Below are 18,663 nucleotides of genomic sequence, written 5' to 3'. Positions count from 1 at the left end.
CGGGAACGCCTACCTTGCATATCATTAACGCAAGGTAGGTGTCCACGCTAAAAAATGACGCAAACTCCAAGATCTTTGCCGCTAGACGGGTCTAACGCCAAAGTATAAATATGGAGTTAGTTTTGCGTCAGATTTGCGTAAAAAAAAACGACGCAATTCCAGCGCAAACAGAGTATAAATATGCCCCTTAAGGTGGGCTGTGCTTGGGGGTCCGAAGGAGAGGTCATGCATTGTTGAGAATTATTTGGTCTGCAAAAAAAGCCAAGAGGTAACGTTCTAATACCACCTGATCTACCGGAGGTCTGATAAGCCTGGGAAAGAATGATTTCTGCTATTTGGAGATACCTAAAATTAACAATAATACAGTTGCCTGGGATACGCTTAACAGAAGCCCCAACCCAGGCAACACGGCGGGCCAACAGAATGTTTAGATAATCACACACATCAAAATTTGAATGGTTAACTAACCAATAACACACCTTGTTGTGAAGTTGGAAAGTAGATTCCGGGTAAGTATTGGGCACAGAGGGAACACCGGCCAAAACAATGACATATGGACAACAGGCAGAGGGGAGATTAATCACTGGTAAATTAGGGGTTGGTATAACAACTAAAGGCTCTTTCAGCACCTCGCTAAGGGCTATTGGTGGCGCATTCACAACAGGTGGATTAAATATAGGGGCTAAAGTAGTCAAAGACCAATTAACTTGCTATCGATTGCTTCCTGTTAACGCTTCCTGGCTGGTAGGGGCATTCTGTAAGAAAGGATGTCCCAAAGGGGTTGTTTCAGAATTCCTTATATCGTTCATAGAACCCCTGGTTAGCAACATTTGCTCTTCCTGGCATATTACTAGAATTTTCTCTACTGCTGTTTCTAATTTTTTTTCACATTTTTCCAATCTTTCTCTTAGGGGGATTAAACACTCAATCAGGGAAGCTGTAAACTTTTGAGAAAATATATCCCAATCCAAGTCTGTGCAGTGCCCAAGTTGTCCATTTCACCCTGTTCTCCTACGTTTGTCCCTCTCAAAAAAGATAGTGGGGCATCAGTTGGCCTGGCTTTCCAATTGCGCTTGGGGGCTGGTGAAACTTTAGTTAGAACACAGGTGTGATGCTCCTCACAGGGCGTAGGCACAGTCCTACTAACTATGGGGTCTCCTAAGCTAAGAGTAGGAGTGGGACAATTTGAGTCAATAGTAATATCCTGTCATCAAGCCTCAGCTGACACACCAAATATCCCTGTAAAAGCAGTGGGGGGAGGACCAGAACAACCCAGAGACAAGCGCCTCTCTGCCAGATCAATGTCTTTAGAGACAACACTAACCGCTCGAACCAAAAAAGAATCAATTGTTGTAGAATTACCTCCTAATGGAGTCTTTCTGCAGGCTGTCTTCTTCCTGCCCTTCATTACTACTGGCCAGGTAGGCCACACAAAAAAATTATAGGCTGGATATGGCCACAAAATAAACCCAATTGCACGACCTACTTAGTACGCCGCTTACTGTACAATAAATATCAACATGCAGTGATTACAAGTGGCAGCAAAAAAAGCACAGAACCAAGAGAGTGGGCCCAGCCCGGCCTCTACTGGCTGCTGACGGTCATCCCACGCTGTAGGATGGCAGGGGCACTTTTAGCGCATCGTCAGGGAGGCCCCACCCCCAAAAGAGACCAGCTCTGCAACTACATCTCCTGGTGTGCTGCAGCAGGCAGAGATTATGTTGGTGTGGTCCCGGTGGTCTCGAAAGAACTGTCCACTCAGCCGATGAAGTTCCAAACAGCCCTAATCTGGCAGTAAATAACCAATAACGCTAGACTAACTTCTAGCCTTGGGTTCCCAAGCAGTGTTCTGCTTGGCATAAAGTACTTCAATGTCTCACCAGGGGTAGTAAGTGCTTTATACATGTAATTACAATTACAATGACAAAAGACATGCAGAGTCATCAGGGAGATAAGCTTTCTGCCTGGAGTCCTTTAAAGACAGCTAAAGTGATATTGATGAGGATCTGATTGAAAGGTTAGGTCTACTTTCATTTATATTAATGTGTGGCATATGTCTTATACCCAGAAGGAGGGAAAGTATGTGGAAGCAATGTAAGTATGAAGATAGAGCTTGCAGTTTACAGTTTACACAGCTAATTATAAAAGTGTGTACCCAACAGCAAGAAATTACAGGTTAGCCATATTTGCCTTTCTGTAATCCTCTTGTAGTTTGCCTTTTCCAGCTACTTTACTTCTAAACTTGACAGCCTGTGCTCTACTGTTCCCCTTCAACTGCTCCAGCTTCATCTTTCACTCTTATTTTCCTTTGAATTTATTCTCTGGAGTCTTTGCTTTTCTAGAGGAATCCAGATATCATTTTAATCTATCTCACAATCCTTTACAATCTACAACCCGGTTAGCAAGTTTCTTGGGGCCAAATGTACGAAAGCTTTTTCCCATAGACACAGAATGGGTGAAATCCTTTGGTACATCTGACCCTTGATTACTTCAAACTTGCTGCCACCTTACTTTGCTGAAAAAACTCTCCCCTGAGACCTCCAACTATACTGACTTTTGTGCACTCTCATGTTTTACCTTTTCTTTCACAACCTTTGGGATTTCATATCTGTACCTGCCTACAATTGGGCATTGTATTCAAAGAAGGTTTGTCTCCTAAAGGAGCAGCACAGAAGGAGACTGGACTCCTTTAATGTGGTCACTAAGGCCATTAACATTCTGAGTCATCCCTGTAAAAGCAGCTGTGTGGATCATGTTACTATGTAGAACCTGGATGATGTGGTGTGCGGGGTCCAGAGCCAGATGCCATGTCAGAACCCAGGAAGCCATAGAATAAGGTGTATTTAAGTTTATACCTCCTGTAGTGGAAGCACTGCATGTAAAACAAGGTAACCATATAACCTAGAAATGTATAAAGTCCATTGTAAGAAATTGGGTTATTTATTCAGGGGGAAGTCAACTCTTCTTAAGCAAAAACAACAATCCTTGTCAGTGTGAACCACAAAAGTCACCAAAGTAACCTTGAATAACTCTCTGCTAGCGGTCAGGCTTACCTTAGAGAGACTGTGTTTAGTATTTATGCAGCACATAAACAGCAATACAGTAAAATACAACACATGTAAATTCCCAAACCAATTTAGAAATATACAGTACAATGTATTAAATAGTTTGACACCAAAATAAATGAAATCCAACCAGTTAAACAGGAGTTATGATTTTTTTTAAAGTGTTAGGTAAAATATAGCACCAAAAAGAACAAAGCACAAACTGCGGGTATATGGTTGCGCAAGACCAGGGCGAAGTCAAAAGTTAAAGCCGAAAACAATGGAGCATGGATTGGGTACACAAGGTGGATTGGATCTGTTTTTGGCTTACATTTGGACTTAAAAGAAATTTTGCCGAAAAGTTCCTAAGAAGGTAAAGATCTGCGGGGAAGGCAGCCAGTAGTGTTCAAGGAGGAGGCAACGTCATCGGGGAGTCACTGGACAAAGTCGCTGTGAAGATTTCTTCGTTCGGGTTTTCTCATTTTTTGAAAGTAAAAGATTTCCAGCGGGATGAAACTGCAGACTAAAGCTGACGAGGGCTCCACAAGGCAGATACCCTTCCCAAGAGGTCCCACTCAACAGGATTCGCTGCTGAGGAGATGAACGTAGGGGGAGCTACCGCAAAGCCAGGCTGACCGACTCTGTGCCTTGGTTGGATCAGCAAGCAGGTAGATGCTGGTCTCCTGTCAGTTCTCAGGCCACTTTTTGGTGGAAAATTGTCTGTCACATATTTTGGATTTTGGCTGAAGGAGCATCTTTAGCAACAAATCCAGTGGTCCAACAGAGCTTGGGCACCACTTGGGAGTCAGTACTCACTCCAGGTAGAAACCAGGTGCAGAGTTCAAGGTCGCTGAAGCTTGTTATGTCCCTTTTGCTCCAAGACATGCTTCAAGCAGCAAAGCATTCCTCTGGTAACAGCAGGGCAGTCCTTTGAGGTATAAAGAAGGCCTCAAGCAGCAAAGTAATCTTCTGACGTACAAGGCATTCCTTCTGGGGGTCCTCCACAGGTCCAGGAGTGTACTGAAGATTTGGTCTGAGTGTCCAATATTTATACCTGGTGCCATCCTTTGAAGTGGATGAAATGTCTAAAATACCTTTACATCTGGGTCTGGATATTTACTTTCTTCCCCTAGTGACATAGAATTCAACTTGTTTTCGTTAAAGAGTTTTTTTATTTCATTTCTTTTGAGATCAAACATGATATTTCTACCTTTTCCCAATCAAACATTAGCATGTTTTAAATGTAATAAGGTAACGCAATCCAATGTTATCCTATGGCAAAGGTAGGTCTCTAGTAGTAAAAAATACAGTTGGGAGTTTTTACTACCAGAACATGTAAAACTTCAGAATGCACTTCCTATCTTTTAAATACAATGCACTTTGCTCTATGAGATGTTTAAGGTTTTCCTATAGAGTGACATAGCAGTTGGTTTAGGCCTGACAAAGGGTTTTTTTTGCCAGGTTAATTAGCAGTTTAAGCCTGCACACTGGCTGCAATGGCAGGTCGGAGGCATATTTTATTGGGCAACTAAAGCGGGTGGCTCAATAAGTGCTGCAGATTCACTAGTAGCATTTAATGTATACGCCCTGGGTACAAGTAGTACCATGTACTAGGGACGGAAGAGTAAAATGATTGTGCCAATTAGGTGTAGGCCAATTTTTCCATGTTTCAGGCAGAGACCACAAGTACTTGAGTACTGGTTAGCAGTCATAAAAGTGCACATAGCCCTGCAGCTAGCAAAAATAAATTTCAGAAAACAGGAGGGGGTGAAGGAAAAATGTTTGGAACAAGACCACACCAATGGTGACAGGTTACCCTTGGATGGAATCTATGGTATTCTAAGAGAGTATTTTTCTCTTCTGACTAGAGATGTGTACTGTTTAATGTCATTAATCTTGACACTGAGGTTGAGATAGTCAATACTAGTGTTACTACTTTGATGTGTGAAACGAAAGTCAGGTTGTGAGCTTTTGAGCCCTGTAATAAATTCAGACAAGTCATTAGTGTTCCCAGGCCAGATCATAACAATTTTATGAATGTGTCATTTCCATATTTAATTCTGGGTATGGAAGTGATTCATAGGATACTATTTATAGGATGTTTCAAGGGAATTCACAAAGAAAATGGCCACATAAGGCACAAAAACTACTCCCGCGGATGTACCTTTGAGTTGATAATAATATTTGCCTTCAAACCAAAAGACATTTTTAGTAAGGGCAATCTGAAAAGAGACGTAATGAACTTGATAAGCATCCATGCGAGTGGTGGTCTGTTATGGAGTAAAGACTCTATTGCCTGCAAGCAACACTTTTGCGCGGATATTAGTGTACAGTGATTCACTATCAAGGATCACCATTATTTTGTTTTCAGGGTAAAAATCCAAGTCTCCAAACAAATTAATATAATGTATGCTGTATTTCACATGTGTCTTAGTGTTGAGTACGTTGCCCTTAATGAAGTAGTCAATGTATGTATCTAGTGGATCAAAAATAGACCCCATGCCTTAAAGTATAGGCCTTCCATGGGAATTTGAAAGATTCCTCTGTACTTCGGGAAGTGTATAAAATACGGGTGTTCTAGGTTTATTGCTATTTAGAAAGCAAAAATCCTTGTCACTCAGGAAACCATTGAGCTTAGTCTGTTCAGTCAAATTTTTAACCAAATCCTGGATCTCCCTGAAAAGGTTATGATCAACTTGTGTGCAATGTTCATTGTTACTAAGTTGTTAATAAATCGCCTTGCCATACTTACATTTGTCTTGGATAACTATCCCTTTACCTTTGTCAGTTGGGTTAATGACAATGTTGCCATTGTTTTAAAGGTCAGGAGAGTCTTGCTTTCACACAGTTAATGTTGTAACGGATGAAAATGTGTACACGATTCAAGTAATATAAATCTTCTCGAGCTAATTATTTTTAAGTTAATGACTTCTGTGGGCATCTGAATATTGGATGAATTGAATGTAGATCTGGGTCGGACACCAGTAGTGCTGTGATGGATTTCTGACTCATAATCAGCAAACAATGTTCTCTGTCTTATCCTTCTGAAGAATTGGAGTAATTCACTGTGTATATTGAATAGCTTGGGACTTTCAATGCTTATAAAAGATAGCCCTTTGCTCAGTAAAGAGACTGCAGAGAAAGATTAGAAATGTTAGAAAAAGTTAAAGAGAGGGTTCACTTAGTAGACAGAATTCATTGATTCGGTGGGCCCCTGTGGTAAAATTTCATCCTGATTTGGCATTCACTCAGAGAGAAATTGTGTCTGTCCTTGCCTCTTCCACGTTTGCATTGTTGACCCTGGGCCAAAAAAGAATTGTTTATCGATTGAAGAGTGCCAAACTTAAACCCTTTTTTGTTTTGTTTAACCTGGTTAAACTATTTAATAGTTTTCCACATTTTCTCTAGTACACCTTTTGCCTCTATTAGTGTATGTGATTTCAGGATCACTTTTTCTAGTTCTTGAGTCTCTTGACGTTCACATTTACTATGTTCAAAACCATTTTCATCTTGAGGACGATCCAATGTCTGGAATACAATGTGGTGATGTGGCACAAGCCTACTATTTCTTTCCTTAATAAATACTGCTGGCCCATGGTATACTTGTAAGCTCAAAGGTACAATATCTGCCTTTAAGCATCCAATAGCATACATGCATGCTTCGTTTTGCATTTCTCAAGCTTATCTAACTTATCTTGAGATGGCTGTTTGGGGTGGTCAAGAAAGCAGATTGTCTGTCAGAGAGAGGCCTCTAAATATTTTGGCAATTTATTCTTCTGTGTAGTGTGTAAGCTGGTGCTTCCCTGGTTGACATGGCACACAGGATGAGTCAATTTAAGAAATATAGGTGATAGGCAAAATCTACAACAAAAGCATGGACCCTAGCAGGCAAGTGATTGCACATTCAATAATAAACAAGTACAAGAGGAGGCCCAATATACTAAGCAGAAAACAATGGCGTTAGAAGTAATAAGAGACAGAAGATCACAGTGGAGACTAATTTCAACAGTAATATATTTCTAAATATATGCACACTTCTGTGTGGGAAAATGCCTCTGTGGATTGTTTTTGTGCAGGAAGGTACCCCTTCTTGCACAAAAACAATCCTGCCTACATTGCAGGCACACTTGCACCATGGCACAAGGGTGTCTGCATTAGCGCTAGCCAGCCAAAATGGTACCTGCGAAAGGAAAAGATAGGGATGCGCATTCCTACTCTTTCACACAGTGCAGCAAAGTGACCTGGCATGCTGTGTGAAAGTTTGATAATTATGCCCCTATTTCCACATACAGTGATGGAACTGGTATTAAAGAGCTCAAATCAGTGATCACACGGTGAAGGAAAGGTGAGTGCACAAGATTATATAAAGGGGCAAATGGCCAGATGTACAAAGCATTTTTCCGGTCGCAAACGGCCCATCAAGCCTTTTGTGACTCAAAAATGCTTTTTTCTATGTACCAAAGCAAATTGTGACTCAGAAACGTGTTTACCAAATCGCATTTTGCAATTTGATAGTAGGAAGGGGTGTGTTTAAGGACGTCCCCTCTTAATACTGCACTGGCATGTAGTAATGTATTGAAACAGTGAATGCAGGTGCAAAGCACTCCTAGTCACTACCAACTTCAAGTTGGTTGTAACCCATTCGCAAACGGCAATGGGTCTCCAGGGACCCCTTTCCCTTTGTGAATGAAAGCGTAAATATTTTTTCAGATCAGGTAGAGGTTCAACGGACCACTGCCTACTCTGAAAAGATGAAAATGAACTTTTCATTTTTTTGTTTGAAATGCATCCCGTTTTCCTTTAAGGAAAACAGGCTGCATTTTAGAAAACCAACTGCTTTATTTAAAAGCAGTCACAGACATGCTGGTCTGCTGTCCCCAGCAGGCCACCTTCCCTGTGAGTGTAGCCATTCCCAATGGGGTCGCAAATTGTGACTTACGTCATGAAAATTGATGAGGTCGTTTTTTGCAACTGTTTTTAATAAACATATTAATGAATATTCATGTATCCTGAGGGTCTAATTTGCGTAGAAAATTTAATAACGTAGGAAAAATAATGCACGCATTTAAAAGTATGACCACATGAGTGGCCACCAATGTTCACAAAGTGTACTTATTAATATGAATTGTTGAGCTTTTGTTTGATTAATGTAGTAATATGTCCTATTAAGGGTTATGCATTATGCATTAGCTTTATTAATTAAAAGCCTTAACTTAACTGACGTCTTGGCCTAGTTGCACGACCTCATGTCAAGCTGCATTTCTGAAGCGTTTAATAAAATGTCTACTTAGATAATTAAATTGTGATTTTCCACTGTGCTGACTTAATGTGCTTGTAACTAAAAGTTTTTCTCATGAGAACCGCTTACTAGAAGATGCTGTGCTTGCAAATGCAACATTGTAAATGTAACGTGTGTAAGACTGACTTTCTCAGGAGAGAACAATGACCATACTAACTGGAGTATAAGCTGCAATAATATTGTTACGTGACGAGCCAAATTGGTGAGAACAGTACAAAAGGAGCCAATCATTGACATGTGACCCGTATACTAGTAGAAACGTAGATTTTAAGTTTTTGTTTAATTGGACAAAGTGTGAACATACAGGGCCATATTTATACTCCGGTTGCGCCGAATGTGCGTCAAAAATTTTGACGCACATTCAGCGCAAACGATGCCCCATATTTATACCCTGACGCCCGATGCGGCGCACAAGGGGAATGGCGCTATGTGCGTGAGTTTTTGGAAGCGGCACTCCGCCCTGCGTTAATGACATGCAGGGTAGGCGTTCCCGTCCAAAAACCCACGCATACAGCGGTGCGTCGTATTTATGCTTCCGGGCAAAAATGTCTCCCGGGCCGTAGGCGGCGCAAAAAAATGACGCAAAGCACGAATAGCGTTAAATTTTAACGCCTGGGTCAGGGCAGGCGTTAAAATGGGGCAAACACACCTGTACTTAAGCAGAACACACAGAACAAACAACAGAGCAGCAGAGCAGCAACAGGGAGCTATGGAGGTGCTTTTTCTTCAACGTGCACGTAGACGCAGAGCCCTGCAGCAACAACAGCAGCTACAACAACAACAGCAGGGACCCCAAAGACAGCGCAGAAGGCAGGACAGGATATTCCGCCCAAGAACAACCCTGCATGGCCTCAGGGAACGGGACATCATCCAGAGGTACCGGTTGAACTGGCAGGCCATTCAGCAGCTGCTGGCAAATATCGAACAACAGTTGGCCCCCACTTTAGTGACACCCCGCACTATCCCAACTGAAACAAAGCTGCTTGCCGTACTACACCTGCTGGCAAGTGGCTCCTTTCAGACAACTGGTGCCCTGGTTGGTGGAATTTCCCAACCATCATTCTCTGCATTCCTGCCTAAAGTCCTGGATGCCATCATTCGCCTGACACCCCGCCATATCTGCTTCCCTAACACACTGCAGAAGCAGCAGAAAATAAAACAGGGGTTCTACGCCATCAGTGGCTTCCCGCACGTCCTTGGTGCAATCGACTGCACACACGTACGCCTTGTGCCACCTGCTGATTCAGAACACCTCTACCGCAACAGGAAGCACACACATTCAATCAACGTGCAGGCCATAGTCGATCACCAAGGACTGATCACCAACATCGTGGCCAAATATCCTGGGAGTGTACATGACGCATTCATCTTCCGTCACTCCACCATCAACCAACACTTCCAGGATGGACGCTATGGCAATGGACTACTTGTTGGTAAGGACAAAAAACAAACCCATACACACACCGCACACAAACCCTCTAGGACAAACAACACATACACCACAATAGCAACACCTAGCCAGGAACACACTGAGGTACTCACATCACTAGCCATGTGTCAGAAGTCAACATTTAACCTGTCACACATTGGAATTTAATCCACAGCCTAATGTGAAGACATCAATGAGTGTGGTTGGCCAAATGTCACTTTACAGATTGGAAGTCTCAAAATAACCTGTACACTAATACAATGCATAAGTCAAAAGGTATGGGATGGCCTGGGCTCATACACATGAAGGTGTCAAATACACTTTCACGTTTTAACTCGGCATGGAACTAACATCACACCCCCAGTGAGGACACACAGACAACTGTATCACTAGTCACAATGCTAGGGAGGGAACACTCTACTGCAACAACAAAAACAGTCCTTCTGACAAACGGTTAGCCAACAAACACTTGCTCAGCCAAGGGAAAATATATCAAAGCAAAGTTTTCAATAACAACCATAGGTTGGAACATTAGTACACAAAAGAGTCACAGACAACACAAGACAACTACAGCCATCAAAGATCCGTACAACACTGCCTCCTACATCTAATTCAATCCATTCTCTTTCTCTTTCAGCTGATCAGGGGTATGGCATCCAGCCTTGGGTGATGACACCATTCGGGAACCCAATCACTGCTGCAGAGCGGGCATACAATGACGCCCACAAGAGGACCCGCAGCATTGTGGAGAGGACCTTTGGGATCCTAAAGTCTAGGTTCCGCTGCCTTGACATCACTGGCGGGAGCCTACTCTATTCCCCAGAGATGGTGTGCAAAATCATCCTCACTTGTGCCATATTGCACAATATATGTGTCCAGAGGAACATTCCCCTCCTTGAACTGGACCCAGGCATGCCTGAGGATGACGAAGAGGAGGATGCTGGGCCGCAACAGGAGGGGGGACAACCCAACACGGCAGCAGGACAGCGTAGGCGCCAGCAGCTTGTAAATAATTTTTTTGCTTAATGTATAATAATCACCTGTATTACACTATTGTAAATAAACACAGATATCAAACACCACATCATGCTTTGGTCCATGCATTACTGAGCACCTTTACTTATAAAATGCTGACGAAGAATGTGGTCTCCTTGACCAACAATGCCATAACAATCATCACAACAAAAAAGAACATTTCAATTGTATGCACAGAGGGTAGGATGTGACATGATACATTGCCATACACAGAGGCCCACATGAGTACAAATGTGGCAAATCCACATGCTACATCAAAACACCTGAGACAGTCTTGCACCCAGACAAAAAAAGTAGATCATGTGAAAGTCACATCACATGTGGTCAGAGACAGGGTGGGACCATCCATGTGTACGTCACCATGTCATCAATGGCTTCTCTCCAGTGGGTGATATGAGCAAAACACAATTGGGACAACATTAGCTGCCACTAACTCAGGAGGAGACCTGGATGTCACAGTGACAACATACACCCAGACAGGTGATAGTGGATCCACATACCAACACACATGTACACATATGTCATACAATCAACCAAATTATTGAAAGTAGACCATCACAGTCGGGTCCCAGTTTGAATCTAGCAGGAAGAATGTGACATGCCACTTAACCAGTTAATGCAGAAAGGGACACAGACACCCACTAAAGAATATTCCCCAGAACATCAGGAACGCTCAGAGTCTTCCAAACATAGTCATTGGGAAATGGTAGGCATGTCAGCTCAAAATCATCATTACGGCAAACTTCTAATGGGCTAATGAGATGAATGAATGGTCAACAGTCATACATACCATATGGCCTTACATTAGCCTGCTGCTGCAGGTTTCCCATAAAATATTAAGCCAAGCCATGGATACTGTAACTAATCAGGATGGTCAAATCCTAGGGTGCTGGGGGCCTAAGTCCACTTCTACGGTCCCACAAACATACACAAATCCTGTACTTGTGAGCCAAACACATGCATAAGGTACATGTGTGGCCTACATGTCAAGAGTAGAACACAAAGCACAAACACAAAATGAGGCTAGGACATGGTTAGCCCCATAATAACTGTAAGTGACCATTGCACTCCCTGTTAGGACTCCAGATAAAAGCATCACCATCATAAGTGTGGACCAAATTTGGAGAAGGAATACATCATGGTATCCCATCCATCATTTCCAAACAGCCATCAGCAATTGCCACAAATATGTTGACAAATATGGAAAAGACATTATGTAACGTATCCACACCATTACTGTGTGAATGCCTGCCATACATACAACAATGAACATGTGGCATATCCAAACACAAATGTGTATCACATTGCCCCGTTTGACCCTGACAAATCACCTTCCCCAAGTTAAAAACATGAAGACGTAACAAAAAGATTTGATCATAATTCTACACATACAGCATGGGTGTCATATTTTGGTCACGTACATGAGTGCACAGAATGCAGAGTCAAATCTGAATGTATACAAAAATTTCACAGATTTAGACAGCAAAATATAAGTTACATCATATTTCAGATTTGACTCAGCAGCATGTGCATTCCTGTACGTTTCATGTATGCGCATCATGTATGCGTCGGAAAAAATGACGCAACATGCACATATTTTCATACATCTCGTACAGTAAATGAATATTAATATTTGTAGGAGGCTGGACTGGCTTGTAGTGAGTACCAAGGGGTACTTGCACCTTGCACCAGGCCCAGTTATCCCTTATTAGTGTATAGGGTGTCTAGCAGCTTAGGCTGATAGATAATGGTAGCTTAGCAGAGCAGCTTAGGCTGAACTAGGAGACGTGTGAAGCTACTACAGTACCACTTAGTGTCATATGCACAATATCATAAGAAAACACAATACACAGTTATACTAAAAATAAAGGTACTTTATTTTTATGACAATATGCCAAAGTATCTTAGAGTGTACCCTCAGTGAGAGGATAGGAAATATACACAAGATATATATACACAATAGCAAAAATATGCAGTATCGTCTTAGAAAACAGTGCAAACAATGTATAGTTACAATAGGATGCAATGGGGAAACATAGGAATAGGGGCAACACAAACCATATACTCCAGAAGTGGAATGCGAACCACGAATGGCCCCCAAACCTATGTGACCTTGTAGAGGGTCGCTGGGACTATTAGAAAATAGTGAGAGTTAGAAAAATAACCCTCCCCAAGACCCTGAAAAGTGAGTGCAAAGTGCACCAAAGTTCCCCTAAGGACAAAATAGTCGTGTTAGAGGGAGAATGCAAGGAAAACACAAATCAGCAATGCAACAACGATGGATTCCTGTCTGAAGGTACCTGTGGAGCAAGGGGACCAAGTCCAAAAGTCACAAGCAGCTCGGAGATGGGCAGATGCCCAAGAAATGCCAGCGGTTGGTGCAAAGAAGCTCTTACTAGGCTGAAGAACTGTGAATACTGCAGGAACGACAAGGGCTAGAGACTTCCCCTTTGGAGGATGGATCCACCACGCCTTGGAGAGTCGTGCAGAAGTGTTTTCCCGCCGGATGGACGCCAACAAGCCTTGCTACACGCAAATCGTGCGTTTGGCGTTTTTGGACGCTGCTGGGGCCCAGGAGGGACCAGGAGGTCGCAAATTGGACCTGCAGAGAGAGGGGACGTCGAGCAAGACAAAGAGCCCTCACTGAAGCAGGTAGCACCCGGAAAAGTGCCAGAAACAGGCACTACGAGGATGCGTGAAACGTTGCTCGCCGAAGTTGCACAAAGGAGTCCCACGTCGCCGGAGACCAACTTAGAAAGTCGTGCAATGCAGGTTAGAGTGCCGTGGACCCAGGCTTGGCTGTGCACACAGGATTTCCGCCGGAAGTGCACAGGGGCCGGAGAAGCTTGCAAAGTCGCGGTTCCCAGCAATGCAGCCCAGCGAGGTGAGGCAAGGACTTACCTCCACCAAACTTGGGCTGAAGAGTCACTGGACTGTGGGGGTCACTTGGACGGTGTCGCTGGATTCGAGGGACCTCGCTCGTCGTGCTGAGAGGAGACCCAAGGGACCGGAGATGCAGCTTTTTGGTGCCTGCGGTTGCAGGGGGAAGATTCCGTCGACCCACGGGAGATTTCTTCGGAGCTTCTGGTGCAGAGAGGAGGCAGACTACCCCCACAGCATGCACAAGCAGGAAAACAGTCGAGAAGGCGGCAGGATCAGCGTTACAGAGTTGCAGTAGTCGTCTTTGCTACTATGTTGCAGGTTTGCAGGCTTCCAGCGCGGTCAGCGGTCGATTCCTTATCAGAAGGTGAAGAGGGAGATGCAGAGGAACTCGGCTGAGCTCATGCATTCGTTATCTAAAGTTTCCCCAGAGACAGAGACCCTAAATAGCCAGAAAAGAGGGTTTGGCTACCTAGGAGAGAGGAAAGGCTACTAACACCTGAAGGAGCCTATCACAAGGAGTCTCTGACGTCACCTGGTGGCACTGGCCACTCAGAGCAGTCCAGGGTGCCAGCAGCACCTCTGTTTCCAAGATGGCAGAGGTCTGGAGCACACTGGAGGAGCTCTGGACACCTCCCAGGGGAGGTGCAGGTCAGGGGAGTGGTCACTCCCCTTTCATTTGTCCAGTTTCGCGCCAGAGCAGGGGCTAAGGGGTCCCTGAACCGGTGTAGACTGGCTTATGCAGAATTGGGCACATCTGTGCCCAACAAAGCATTTCCAGAGGCTGGGGGAGGCTACTCCTCCCCTGCCTTCACACCATTTTCCAAAGGGAGAGGGTATCACACCCTCTCTCAGAGGAAGTTCTTTGTTCTGCCATCCTGGGCCAGGCCTGGCTGGACCCCAGGAGGGCAGCTGCCTGTCTGAGGGGTTGGCAGCAGCAGCAGCTGCAGTGAAACCCCAGGAAGGGCAGTTTGGCAGTACCAGGGTCTGTGCTACAGACCACAGGGATCATGGGATTGTGCCAACTATGCCAGGATGGTATAGAGGGGGCAATTCCATGATCATAGACATGTTACATGGCCATATTCGGAGTTACCATGGTGAAGCTACATATAGGTAGTGACCTATATGTAGTGCACGCGTGTAATGGTGTCCCCGCACTCACAAAGTTCAGTGAATTGGCTCTGAACAATGTGGGGGCACCTTGGCTAGTGCCAGGGTGCCCTCACACTAAGTAACTTTGCACCTAACCTTTACCAGGTAAAGGTTAGACATATAGGTGACTTATAAGTTACTTAAGTGCAGTGTAAAATGGCTGTGAAATAACGTGGACGTTATTTCACTCAGGCTGCAGTGGCAGGCCTGTGTAAGAATTGTCAGAGCTCCCTATGGGTGGCAAAAGAAATGCTGCAGCCCATAGGGATCTCCTGGAACCCCAATACCCTGGGTACCTCAGTACCATATACTAGGGAAATATAAGGGTGTTCCAGTAAGCCAATGTAAATTGGTAAAAATGGTCACTAGCCTGTTAGTGACAATTTAAAAGTAATGAGAGAGCATAACCACTGAGGTTCTGGTTAGCAGAGCCTCAGTGAGACAGTTAGGCACCACACAGGGAACATATACATGCACACCTATGAGCACTGGGGCCCTGTGTGACAGGGTCCCAGTGACACATACATATAGGCCACAAACCTATGAGCACTGGGGTCCTGACTAGCAGGATCCCAGTGACACATAACAACCATACTGAAAACATGGTGTTTTCACTATAAGCACTGAGGCCTGGCTATCAGGATCCCAGTGAGACAGTGAAAACAGTGACAAACACCCTGACATACACTCACAAACAGGCCAAAAGTGGGGGTAACAAGGCTAGAAAGAGGCTACCTTCTCACAATATTCATATCATATTTTTTCACTCAGCAGCATTAGCACTCCTGTAGGTGGATAAAATATGACGCCCATCATGTATGCGTCGGAAAAAATGACGCAACATGCACATATTTTCGGACATCTCGTACAGTAAATGAATATTAATATTCATATCATATTTTTTCACTCAGCAGCATTAGCACTCCTGTAGGTGGATAAAATATGACGCCCATCATGTATGCGTCGGAAAAAATGACGCAACATGCACATATTTTTGGACATCTCGTACAGTAAATGAATATTAATATTCATATCATATTTTTTCACTCAGCAGCATTAGCACTCCTGTAGGTGGATAAAATATGACGCCCATCATGTATGCGTCGGAAAAAATGACGCAACATGCACATATTTTTGGACATCTCGTACAGTAAATAAATATTAATATTCATATCATATTTTTACACTCAGCAGCATGTGCAATATTATGCGTCATAAAAAATGACGCGAAATTATGTATGCGTGAAAATACGACGCAAACCGCGATTAAAAAACGGCGGCCATTTTATGCAGGAAGTGATGTAATAGGATATCCTGTTTGCCAAATCTGTATTGGAAGTTGACTTTCACTTTCACTTTTCAGTCTCAGATTTTTCTAGACTGTGTGGTTCAGTGAAGAGTGTTGTCCTGTGAATTACTGCTTTGTTGTCCTGTGTAGCTTGTCTTTTGTACTTTGTTCAGTCTAATATTGTTGTGTATCATTGTCTCAGTCTGTTAAGTCTAGTTTTGTCCATTCCTGTATTTGTTTGTATTGTCTGTGGGAGTCTGTTGTGGCTAGGGTAGTTATTGGGGTTAGTTGGGCTATTTTCTCCTTTTCTTAACTTCACACCTCTACCTTTCCCCATTTCCTACTTTATTTTTTCTGTTAGTCATCAGTCATAATGTCAGGGAGGCCTCGCCTGTCCAGGATGGGCGAAGATGAATTGGGGGGATTTATCTGGCTAGTGTGCCATTTCCTCCCGCTGATGCTGGATGCTGGGGGCCGTGTGATACAGGGGTATCACACGGAGGCCCGGAAAATTCGCTGGGAGAAGGTGCGCCATCACATGGTCCGGGTCCATGGGACCATGCGGAATGTCCATCAGTTGAAACACCGCTGGGCCGATCTGATCACGAGGGAACAGGACCTGCTGGACCACCTGGGAGTCAGGATTGGTGGCCCTGTTGGTGAGTAGCAATCAATTACATGGACATGATAGTAATCTGTGTGTGAACATGTGATGAATGTTACCCAATCTGCTAGATAAGGAGCTGCCTATGTGTAATGCTAGGGAAACCTAGGCCCTTGTCAATATATATTGATATCCCCAAATTGGCTACACTTTTTCTCCCTCAAACAGCAGAAACTTAATACATATATCTGTATTTGGCAGGTGTGGCCCATCTCTGCGTGATGCAATGATGCAAATGCTGCCTTACTAATGTTTACATATGTGCCCTAATGTGTACGTGTTGCACAATGTGTATGAAGACCTATGCTAGCAGTCAGATGGCTCAGTTGTTCTACACATACCAGATGGCTGTAGCTGTATGTAATGTAGTGTAGCATTTGTGTCAGACAAGCAACACGTTAATGGCTCTATTTGTACTCTACATGTCATAATGGGCAATGAGTAAGTCATGTCGAAACAACATACCTACATATGTAGACCCCATCGCTCGAAATCTGATTTGAATCCCATGATGATGATATACATGTGTGTTTTATACACGTCACATGAAGTCAGATATGTTTTCCACAGATATGTCACATGTGTGTGTGGTTGCTGTGTGTTGAACATGTCCACATAGGCTGTTTGACTGTGAGTGGTCATGCAGTCCTCATGGAACAAGTGTCTGGATGTCTCTCTGGAATGCACATGCTGAGATGTTTGGATAACAATATTGGCGGGGCATAATTATTGTGAGTAAACTTGGACGACACCTGACTGTCCTGGCCACTGCATGTGTGTAGTAGGGTGTGTAACTGTAGCAGGAGAATCATCCAATGTTAATGTTGAATACAAACTCATCCATGCAGTATGAGCATGTGTGAAAGTGTATCATTACCATGTCATATTCTCACAGTGTCATTGTAACAGAATTATTTTGTCAGTCCACCCAGTCTGAGTACATTCTTCCTGTCATGCTTTACAGGTGGACCAGAGCCTTACACCGTGGGAGAGGTGGCACACTTCGACGACCCCGATACCTACAGTGAGTGTTGCCTGAGTGCTATTTGATATATTTATTTGGCAATGACGCAAAATGGACTACTGTGTGTTCAAGAGAAATCATGATGTGATGCGCTGGCCGTTCATTGCCATTGTCGTGTTAGTGTGATATCAAATTGGACTTATGTTTCTGTTAAGCAACACCTAGCCATCTCTGAGATTGAGGGGCTGTAGGACATTACAGTTGGGCCGCAATGGGGAATGGGATGAGTTACTTAGAATACACTGGTCAAAGTAAGTGTCACGACTCACGTGCTGCTTGCGCCTGGAATTTGCAGATCTGGTGGCGTGAATCTTCAATGTTCGGCTTTGGCCCAAAAAGGGGCGACTCTTTCTGGTAGCCACGGTGCTGTAGGCAATGGAGACACCAAGAACAGACCGTGCCCTTCAGAAAGTAGCGCCAGAGGGAAAAACCCCTTCCAAAGGGGAAAAACCTCCAAACAGGAAAAGTCCTGGAGAAAAACAAGAACAAACAAACAGGAATCCAAAAGGAGCAAAATTCAGAAAACACAGAATGCTGAGTCCAAAACCAAAAGGCAAGGAAATCAGGAGCGAAGACACCAACTGAGCAGAAAGTGTTGCAGCGCAAGGAAAGAGGAAAAACACAGCCCTTATATACCAACAAACAGGAAGTGACCCACAGGAAGTAAAAGGACACCATCTTAGATAGGGAAACAATATATAGAACAGAATAGTAGAGGAACCATAGAGAATAGGGAACAAGGAATGCTGGGAAAGCACAGGAATCTGGGAAGGAGGAAAAGACATAAAGAAAGGCACACAACAGACTGCAAACAGAAGAAAGGACAAGGAAACGAAGAAAAACAG

The sequence above is a fragment of the Pleurodeles waltl genome, chromosome 4_2, assembly GCF_031143425.1.
Source record: "Pleurodeles waltl isolate 20211129_DDA chromosome 4_2, aPleWal1.hap1.20221129, whole genome shotgun sequence".
Classification (NCBI taxonomy): Eukaryota; Metazoa; Chordata; class Amphibia; order Caudata; family Salamandridae; genus Pleurodeles; species Pleurodeles waltl.
Note: the sequence above shows the minus strand (reverse complement) of the source record.